The 10,281-nt window shown below is 46.5% G+C and overlaps 1 non-coding gene across 1 annotated transcript; it reads left to right on the forward strand.

The window, feature by feature from the left end:
• Window positions 1-9,820: 9,820 nt before the first annotated feature.
• On the forward strand, window positions 9,821-9,894 carry TRNAT-AGU (transfer RNA threonine (anticodon AGU)). Its single transcript has one exon. It is a non-coding gene; the product is annotated as a tRNA-Thr (tRNA).
• The last annotated feature ends 387 nt before the right edge of the window (window positions 9,895-10,281 follow it).

Here is a 10,281-nt window from a genome sequence, read left to right on the forward strand (position 1 = left end):
ATCTGTTTCCCTTTAGTCTTGCAGTTAACAAAGGGTAAAACTAAACATCACTTCAGATACGAATGGAGTGTTTGTGTTCATTCCTGTTGAGCTACACAGGGGTTTGATGTAGCTGCTTTCAATGCTCCGGCACTGCCAGGATAAATAACATTTCAGGGCGTCACTGAACTGAAGGAGGGAAAGATCATTTTTTGACAGATGACGCCTCCTCTAAAAAGTGTTTGTCTGGCTGCAGCCCTGGTTCCCAGGTCTCTCCTGAAGGAAGAAAGTTTCTGTGCAAAAATACTAAAACTTTTAACAGAGAGGAAGGGAAAGGCCACGGCCACATGATGGGACAAGTATGTACCACAACATGGTTCTTTTATGTGGATGACTCTGAACACTGACTGATCTCACTCCCTTGAGGTTTGAAGAGATGTTTAGTTTTGCACTTGGGAACCTATAAGGCTGAAGCAATTTTATGGATGGCGATACTACGATTGAAGGGTTATTTAATGTTGTAGAAATTGTTAAAACACTTAGCTTAAACTGGAACTGCCTGTTATTAAAGGCTGGTTTCCCCACATGAGTTCCATAAGCTCTGCTAGAAACGCCCTGGATTCTCTCCTGCCTTGGTGGGAACTAAGGGAATCGTCCCCTGCTGCCCCTTGGCTCCAGGCTGATTTTTCTGAGGAGGGGACATGGAATTGATTTTGTTTGCTGTTGAGAAGGGAGCTGGGCCAGTTCTCAGGGAACGAGAACTCCAGCATCTTCCCAGCCCAACCCAAGCTGCTGCCCTGTCCCAGCCTCTGTTTCCTGGGGGGCTCCGCAGTTTGACTCTGAGACAAAGGACAGCCTAGAGGAACAGCCTGCTGGGCAGATGCTAGGAGCAGAGCACCAGAGGCCTCTACTAGCTCCCTCCTCAGCAGCAAACAATCAGTCCCCACTTGCATACCCCGGGACAGCAGCCTGGAGCCAAGGGCAGTGGCCCAGTTGGGGGTTTCTCTTTTTCCTCTTCCTGGGTGAGCAGGGACCTGGGGTGTTTCTAGCAGGGGAGTTGGAAACTGAATTGGGGAACCAGCTTTTAATAATAGGGCAGCTCAAGTTCAGACTAATTTTGTTACAATTTTCTTTATAATGTAAAATAATTCAAACGTAAATGGGCAGGAATGATTGGAACTCTTTTCTCCCGGGCATGAAAGAAATGGCTTTTTGGCTTTTCATGATACAGGAGTTAGGTTCGTCCACTGTTCAGAAGCAATGTGCACAGAAGCCTTTTGTGTTTCATTTCTTAGGTTCTGCTGCCACCGTGTGGCCATTTCCTTCCCCTCCTTTCTGTCCAAAGTGCAGAGCCCACTTCCTCCAGGGAGAGGACATCTTTCTTCTTTCCTTCCTCAACAGCCCCCTTCTTTGGAGAGCCCTTTTCTGAGGTCTTGGTGGGGAACAGCCATTCCTGGGATTAATTTCACACCATATTTGGTGTTGATTTATAGCTTTTATAGCCAGACTAGATCACTAGGTACCTCTGCTCTGACCTAATTCAGAACAGAGTCCAGAGAATTTTACCCAGTGACTCCTACGTCCACCCCAAGATCTTCTGACTGAATGAGGAGGGTTCATTCAGAAAATCATCGTGTTTGGATGTAAAGGTGTGAAATGATGGGGAAATTGGCCCTTCTTTCAAGTTTAAATGTTGTAACTTCTACATCTAGACCGGGGTGGCCAACCTGAGACTGAGAAGGAGCCAGAATTTCCCAATGTAACTGCCAAACGTGCACCTTTGTATGCAACTACTGAGTCAGTTGTGAACCTTCCTCTCATTATCATTATCCCTTTGAAACAATGATGATGATGGACATTTGGCTCTATATCCCAGTGTGCCCTGGATGTCTACAGGCTGCATTAGCCAATGCAACCATTAGGCACTTGCAGATGGGCACCTGTGTATTGTGTCTGAGTCTTGTACAGCTATGAAAGGCTGGTAGATACCGATATTTCCCCCCCCCTTTTTAACCAGCACTAATACCAGGTCAGATCAGGCCAGGGCTGGGGAGAGAGAGAGCAGCAGGATTCTCCTCTTGTTTCCTGCTCTCTTTTTCTTGACTAGCTTCACCTCTGCACCAACTTGTGCTTTTCCTGTGTGAGCCTGGCTAGCTCAGTTAGTAAAGCATCAGACTTCTAATCTGAGGATCCAGGGTTCAAGTCCTTTATCGGGTGATGAACTTCTCCCTATGATTGTAAAAATCTGACTTTCTGGTGTTACTCTTTCCCTTCAGGGTTTTGCCTTTCCTAAGAAGTGCCTTTGTGTGTGTGGGGAATTGAAGGGGCAACTTCCTGATGTCCCCTCTGTCCTCACAGGCTGGAGGAATAAAGTCCTCTGGGCATATAGCATGTTCCTCCTCTACAAACACTCAGAATATCCCTAAGGAATTAGAATCACCTGTTGCCTTCCCCTGTCCTGCTGGATCCTCAAATGAGGATGCTCTTCAGCCCACACCCATGTCCCCTCAGACCCAACCCACAGCCCCCTCCTATTCCCAGTGCTCCTTAATCCCAAACCACAGGCCCTTCCTCCTCACACTGCTCCTCAATCCCAACCCACAGCTCCCTTTTTCCCTCCAGCAGTAGGTGCTTCAGATCCCTTGAGGAAGATTTTCTTGTAAGGTTTCATGTATGAGTCTGCATGTGGATTTTACAGTATGTTGGAAATATGTTGGGTTGCTTGCCAAAATGATCACTTTTGGCTGGCGTTGGATTCCCAGTCTCCTTGTTATTGGGGCAGGAGAAACAAAGGGTTGTTATCCTCCTGTGTGAATCAAGGACTCAACCCTGGGTGTAAACTGAGTGAGCCACCCACAGGTTCTGGCAGCCACAATGAGCATTTGATGTGAGAGCTCAGACCTGCCCCTGCCCCAGAGGGAGGGGATCATCTGTGAAGGCCTTGGACCACTGACCTACCAGCTCTTAACTCTCAAACTTTCAGTAACTCTGTTATCAGTGGCTGTGAGTGTAATTTAAACCATAAGAAAAACCACACTGGGTTAGACCAAAGGTCCATCTAGCTCTGTATTTTGTCTTCTGACAGTAGCCAATACCAGGTGCTCTAAAAGCATCTCAACAAGGCTCCACTGGGAGTTAAACCCAGGATCTCCTGTTTACATGACAGGTACTTCAACCCAGCTAAACCATGGTATCTACCTGTGACTAAAGTATGGTGTCTGCTCACACCTGACTCCCTGCATCCCCACCTGCACCTGACAAGCTTTGCTTGTGTTTGAATTCTGCAAAGCAGAGGCACAGGTGACGTTTTACTTGCAAGTTGTCTGTCTGTGTGAATCTTTGGCCAGGTCTGCACTGCAAAGTTATTTCAGCAGAATTATATTGCTCAGGTGTGTGAAAAACACACAATGTTCCCTCAGTTGGCAGCTTGTGGCTGGTGCACACACTGCAATGCCGCGTCTGGCGACAAAACTACCCTGTTTTGGTGACAAAATAAAACCACTTTGATGAGAAGCCTAGAGTTTTTTCCAGCAAACTTAAAGTGACAGAGTGTCTGTAGACACTGCTGTTCATTATATCACTATAACTGACCTCTGCCAGTATCCCACAATGCCCTCTGTGAACTCGCCTGCCCTGCATTCCTGCTACAAAGTCTGGGCCCCTCCCCTTTCATAGCTCTGGGAAGTTCTGACAGCGGAGCCTGCTGCTCTGCTCCGGCAGCCAGGAGCAAATCACTGCCAGCCTAAGTAATGTAATTACACCAACCTAATTTTGTAGTGTAGACCTGTCCAAAGAATCACACACAAACCTTGGGAGCAAAACGTCACCTGCTCCTCTGCTTTACAGAAGCCAAACACGAGCAACGTTTGTCAGGACCCAGTGGGGCTTGTTAGAGAGTCAGGTGTGGGCAGATACAATTCTTTAAATAACAGCAGGTGCCATGGCTTAATTGGTGAAAGTACCTGTTTTGTAAACAGAAGATCCTGGGTTCAACTCCTAGTGGTGTGGCTTTTGGGGCACCTGGTATTGGCTACTGTCAGAAGACAAGATTCAGAGCTAGGTGGACCTATGGTTTAAATTACACTCACAGGCACTGATAATAGAGTTACTGAAAGTTTGGGTGTTAAGAGCTGATAGGTCAGTGGTCCAGTCCCCTCAAAGTGGTTTTCCCATTTCCACTTGCTAAACTCCCTTCCATTCTCCATAAAATTACAAAGCAGACATATGGGCTTGAGCCCAACCGCTGAGGCCCCATGAGGGGCGAGGGTTTCTGAACCCAGGCTTCAGTATGAACACAAATATCTGCACCACAAATTTTAGCCCCACAACTTTAGCTCCATGAGCCCAAGTCAGATGACCCAGGTCAGCCCTGCTGCCATCTTTATCCCATGAGAGATGGACTCTATGGGTACTGTCTGAGAAAAACTCAGTTCTCGCTTTTTGTTTGGGTGCAGCAAAATCAAATACTTTATTATTTCTCCAGCAATTGCAATAGAGGGAGGGAGTATCCTAGGACACAGGGTCACCCCAGTCCCGGACAGGTCTCTCAACAGGTAAACAATTACAGCAGCATTTTATACCTTTGTGTACAGACAATAACAAGCAATATTACAGACAATAATGAGCAGCAGCTGCATTTTGTTCATACCTAGGCCATCCTGCTATCTTATTTTTCTCACTTCTGGGCCCCAGTCTACGTATTTGATTATCAGTGCAAGGTCATGATAACTTCTCACACAGTTCTTTCCTACTCGCCTCACACTATCCTTGCTGGGGGGCAAGGGTACTTCTACAAATCTCACGTCATTAGGGTTACCGCTGGCCTAACTCTTACTAACAGACTGACACGCATTAAGATCCCCTACAAGTCCTTGTCAATTCTTTCCCTTCTTCCACAGTACGTCTCCATTGCAATGGAAGCCCAGATGTGGCACGCTCAGCTCAAGCAGTACCTGGAAGCCCCATATTTGTCTTTAGCACTGTAGGTTTCTTTTATGTCTCTAAATGCAGCTTTTATGGCCTTCATTTCTCTCTAGATTAAAAATAGAGCTCTTTATAATTCCAATACGAATTTGGTTCTATGCCACAGACAATGCAGGCTTCTCCGAGATAGCACAGAGACAATGGACACTGCTTAACTCACATTGTAGCAAAGGAGCTTCCTCGCAAGTTGGAGAAACTATGAAAGAGGGAAGAGACATCATGACTTGGCCTCTCTCCCCCACAACTCAGCAGCTGGGAAACACCCGGAAGACAAAAGACTGAACTGATTCAGAAATCAGAAGAGAATAATAACAATAATACTTCAAACCAAAGTCCCCAAACAGACTAGTATTCGTTTTTTCAGCAGAAAATTTTCAGTTTGGGGAATTTTGTTTTCCCAGTCAGACTTTGCCAAGGGAAGCAGGGAGAAAATGTTTGAGTTGCCTCCTTATCAACTACAAATGAAACACATCAGAGATATATGCTCAATTATAATCATACAACAATCATAACCTCTCCAATAGACCCCTTACACCAACAACATTGTACTAAAGTTGCCAATATAGAAATGGTTGCAAGGTGTCTACATACTTACAGATTACTACAATAAAGTCACAGGAAGGTGAACGCATCAATGAGACGATATGGGAATAACTCTCCTCATTTTGGCGTCTCATTGAAAATGTTTGAAATGAGCTGGGCAGTAAAGACCACAAATGTTCTGAGGGCTGAGAAAAATGCTTCTAGTGAGCTATTGAAAGCTCAACTTTTAGCTTATCTCAGAAAGAATGATGAAGGTGCTTCAGTGAAATTTGAATGCTTAATCGGGGAGGCAGAAATATTGGCCTTTAAAGGCCTTTAATCAGAGAGAAAGGCATGAACAGAGACCTCTGGCTGGCAGTAAAAAGACAAATTCATATTACAACTAAGAGCCAGATATTAACAGTGGGATGTTTCACCACCGAGGAAGCAAGCTACCCAAGAAGTGGCATTTCCATCTGATTCCATTTCTTGAGCTAATGCCTTTCTGAATGTTGTTCTCAAACGTAGTATTTGTGGCACGGAGCTGTGCTATGTAGGGAGCTCTAATAGAGCTCTATGGTCTCTCTGCCATATTAACTATACTGAAAAACGCGAGCTGTCTACACACACGTTCTAAATCGATTAAACAGTGTTAAAGATTTAACGCGTACCTTCCAACTACAATGCCTCTTTATCAAATAAGGGCCTTTAAATCCATTTCTGTACCCTCCCGCAGAAGTAGTGCTAAATCGATGAAATATCGATTAGGTAGTGTGGCCGCAACTCGACAAATTGGCCTCCGGCGGTATCTACAGTGCAATGACCGCTTGGCAGCAATCCGAACTGGAGCAATGGCGCAGGTGAACAGAAAAAGCCGGCAACTTATGAATTACATTCCTGTGTTGCCAGCATGGAGCTTGATCCAGCACGGGTAGCAATGCGAGTCCAATCAAAAGACTCCAACATGGCACGGAGGACTGACTGATCGCTGTATGGGGAGACAAATCTTTCTTCAAAGTCCTTCGAAGACGAGAATGCAAAGTGGAAAAAAATCTCCAGGCTACACACTGCTGTGACAACGTACGGAACCAGAGACTCAATGGACGCTATGAGGGTGGGGGAGGGTACTAAGGATCCAGGTATCCCACATCCACAGCAGTCTCCGAGTATTCATCTTGCTGAGCTCCCATCACAATGTAGTCAAAACACATTGTCCGGTGTCAGGAAAGCTCTGTCAATTACTCCCCCCCCACCACCGAAATGAAGAAAAAGGAAAAATAGTTTCTTTGACTTTTCAATGTCACTCTATGTCTCTTGCAGATGCTGCTGGAGCACGCGATGCCAGCAGTGAAGAATGATGTTATGAATATTGGCTCTATGCTGTCCGTATTTCAAACTTGTGCTATGCTTCCGGCGGACACCCAGCCAGACAAGTTAGTGTCAGTTCTGCCTAGCCTGTTTGGTGGCCCATTAAGGACCATCAACTATACAATCGACCCATTGAGAGAAGGCAGATACTGCTGCAGGGACTTTGCTACAAACTGAAGCTCTATACAAAGGACTGAATGACCCATCCCAGCTATGGATGTACTCCAGAGACTTGATTTGGACCTGCAGAGTTTGTGGAGGAAGCTGCGCGGCTCTGTTCACGATGGCCAAGGAACGGTGGTGAATTGTTGCCTTCTGTAGCTTCCACGGGAGTCCAGCACAGACAATCTGGATAAAGCGGCGGAAGCTGTGCGGCTCTGTTCACGATGACCGAGAAATGGCGCAAAATGGTTAAATGAAAGAGTAGATAGAAAGAGGAGAGGATATTCGAAGTGGATTCAACGTACCAGGAGACAGGCAGTGCACCGTGCTTCACTGCCATGTCTGCCGTAGCTTTCACGGAGGGAGGAGTGAGTGACGGCACACACCCAGAAACACCCGCAAGAATATTTTTGCCCCATCATGTACTGGGAGCTTAAGCCACAATTCCAATGGGTAGCAGAGACTGCGGGAACTGTGGGATAGCTACCACAGTGCAACACTCCGCCACTCGATGCTAGCCTCGGTACTGTGGACACACTCCCCCGAATTCATCCGCTTTAGTGGGGACACATAACACTGAATGTATGAACTCAATTCAGGAAATTTGAATAAAATAACTTTGGGGCACTTAGCCGGTGGGTCCCGGAGTGGAAGGACTCCCCCACTGCTGAATTGCCGCCGAAGACCCGGAGCGGAAGAATCTCTGGGGTCCTTGGCCCCGTGAGAGTTTTCCAGGGCCCCTGGAGTTAATGAAGGATCCCACTCCAGGAGCCGTGAAAAACTCTCATGGGGGCCCCTGTGGGGCCCACGGCAAATTGCCCCACTTACCCCGCCTCCCCCCTGGGCAGCCCTGATGGGTCCTGGAGCTACTGTTATTTCAGGACTCCTGTGAGACCCTCAGCTGGTCGGTTTGCACTCTGCTCTCATTGCTTCCCTCTCAGGACTCTCTCTCCTCCTCCGTCTCTGCTGCTCTTCTCCGCTAGACATTGAACCCAGCCCTTGCTGCTGCCAACGCCAACTGGCAGAGGGGCCTTTGTCCCCTGCTTGGGGGGAAGCCAATGCATGTGGGGGGCCATAAGCAATATGATATTTTTGGCTTATTCTCTATCCCTTTCTTAATGATTCCCAAGATTCTCTTTGCTTTTTTGACTGTCGTTGCAGACTGAGTGGATGTTTTCAGAGAACTATCCGCAGTGATTCCAAGATCTCTCTTGAGTGGCAACAACTATTTTTGGCCTCGTCATTTTATATGTATAGTTGGGATTATGTTTTCCAATGTGCATCACTTTGCATTTATCAACAAATCTGCCATTTTGTTGCCCTTTCACCCAGTTTTGTGAGATCTTTTTGTAACTCTTCACAGGCTGCTTTGGACTTAACATTCCTGAGTAGTTTTGGATCATCTGCAAATTTTGCCACCTTGTTGTTTACCCCTTTTTCCAGATCGTTTATCAATATCTTGAATAGTACTTGTCCCAGACCCCTTTGGGGACACCGCTATTTACCTCTCTCCATTTTGAAAACTGACCATTTATTCCTACCTTTTAACCAGTTGTTTATCCATGAGAGGACCTTCCCTCTCAGCCCATGAGAGTGTAATAAAGCAGAAAAGGGCTTCCTTGGGAGGGGGAGTGAATTGACAATATATCAGGGGGGTTGTGCACATTTACTGGCCTGGTGAAAAAGGGTGTTTGATACTCAGTCTTTGCTGCTCCTGCCGGCTGTGACTGCTGAGGACATTTTCCTTGTCTACTCCAGGATCTCTCTTCTGCCAGATTCTCAAAAAGTCAGGCTGCCCTGCAGACTATGGCAGAGCAGTTTGGTAATAAGCTGCAGGACTCAACATGTAAGAATGTAGCTGCCGTAGCACCTTGACTGATAATGGGCCAAATCCGGCAGCCCAGGATAACCTCCCATTGATGGCAATGGGAATTGAGCCTTTGTAACTAGCTGCTGGTACCTGTGGTCTCAGATATTAATTAAACTGGTGGCAAACAGAGCTTCATCCAAAGCAGTGAAGGATGTAAGTGAAAGAGCAAAGCTGGCCTTGGGGAGCTGCTGCAGTCCCATCACCACAGCTGGAAGGGAGAAGAGGAAAAACTCACTAAAGTGCTGGGAGAAGCCCTGAGAAAAGGAAGTTTGTCAGTGAGATCAGTGACAATAACTATGAAATGAAGGAGTGCTTTCTCCTCTGTGCCGACATGGTTTGAATTGTGTTACTTTACTGTGAGATAAAGCTTAAAAATATCCTGGCCTAATTTCAGGATGGGTCTGTAACCATAATCAGTCTCTGTGGTAAGTGGCCTCTAGATAGTGATCTTTGGGAAGAGCTGGCTCAAGAGCCTACCTACTCACCAGGAGATCCTGGCTTGGGCTGACAGTTCTTCCTTGCTGAACCTGGCTTGTCTGTCAGGCTCCTTTTTTGTATCTCTTCTTATACAAAGAAAATACCTCACTGCACAATCCTTGTAAGTGCTTGTTCAAGACACAGAGAACCTTCCTTGCAGCTAAGTCTTGGAAAGTGTTAAATGGTAAGTCTGGAGCTGATGGAAAGGTTACCATGACTCAGAGTTGAGCTGAAGTTGCCGTGACTGAAACACAGAGTGTTAGTATCTGATTAGATCAGCTTGTGGGAGAAGCACATGTTAGAAGCCCTCTGTCAGCTCAGCTGTGGCTTTCTGTGCACTGAGCCAGCCTGCTTAAGGTCTGCAAGTCTTGAGGGAAATGGGGAACGTTTTTACTTTTGAATTTGAAAGTGCTCTCCTGGACCATCAAGTAGAATGGTTGCAAAGAGACTCTTAAGGGAGGCACCATGGCTTAGTTGGCTAAAACACCTGTCTAGTAAACAGGAGATCCTGGGTTCAATTCCCAGTGGTGCCTTGTTGCATGGTTTTTGTCTCAGCTGATCACATTTTTCTGTGTCTTCCTAGAAAGCAGAAGAGACCTCCCTTGGCAACCCAAGTAATTGCTTGCTAAGGAAAAGGCTTCTTTCCGGAGGAGCATTGGAGAGAGTCAAGTCACGAGCCTGGACTTGATGAAAAGGCCATTGCATAGGCAAGGACGTTGCTTAGACTGCAATTGCTGTGACATGAGAACCTGTGTATTTCGCCCGTGCGATTTGCTGGGAATATCTATGCACAGAGCCCCTTCTAGAGGGTTCTCTGCAGGGCTTGCAAGGAAATGGAGAATTACTGTCCTTTCACCTTTCATGTTACTGTTGTTGATGAAACATGAAGCAGTTAGGAGAGAAGTCCCAGTGAGTGGCAC

This window comes from Chelonoidis abingdonii, chromosome 1, assembly GCF_003597395.2.
Source record: "Chelonoidis abingdonii isolate Lonesome George chromosome 1, CheloAbing_2.0, whole genome shotgun sequence".
NCBI classification, from domain to species: domain Eukaryota; kingdom Metazoa; phylum Chordata; order Testudines; family Testudinidae; genus Chelonoidis; species Chelonoidis abingdonii.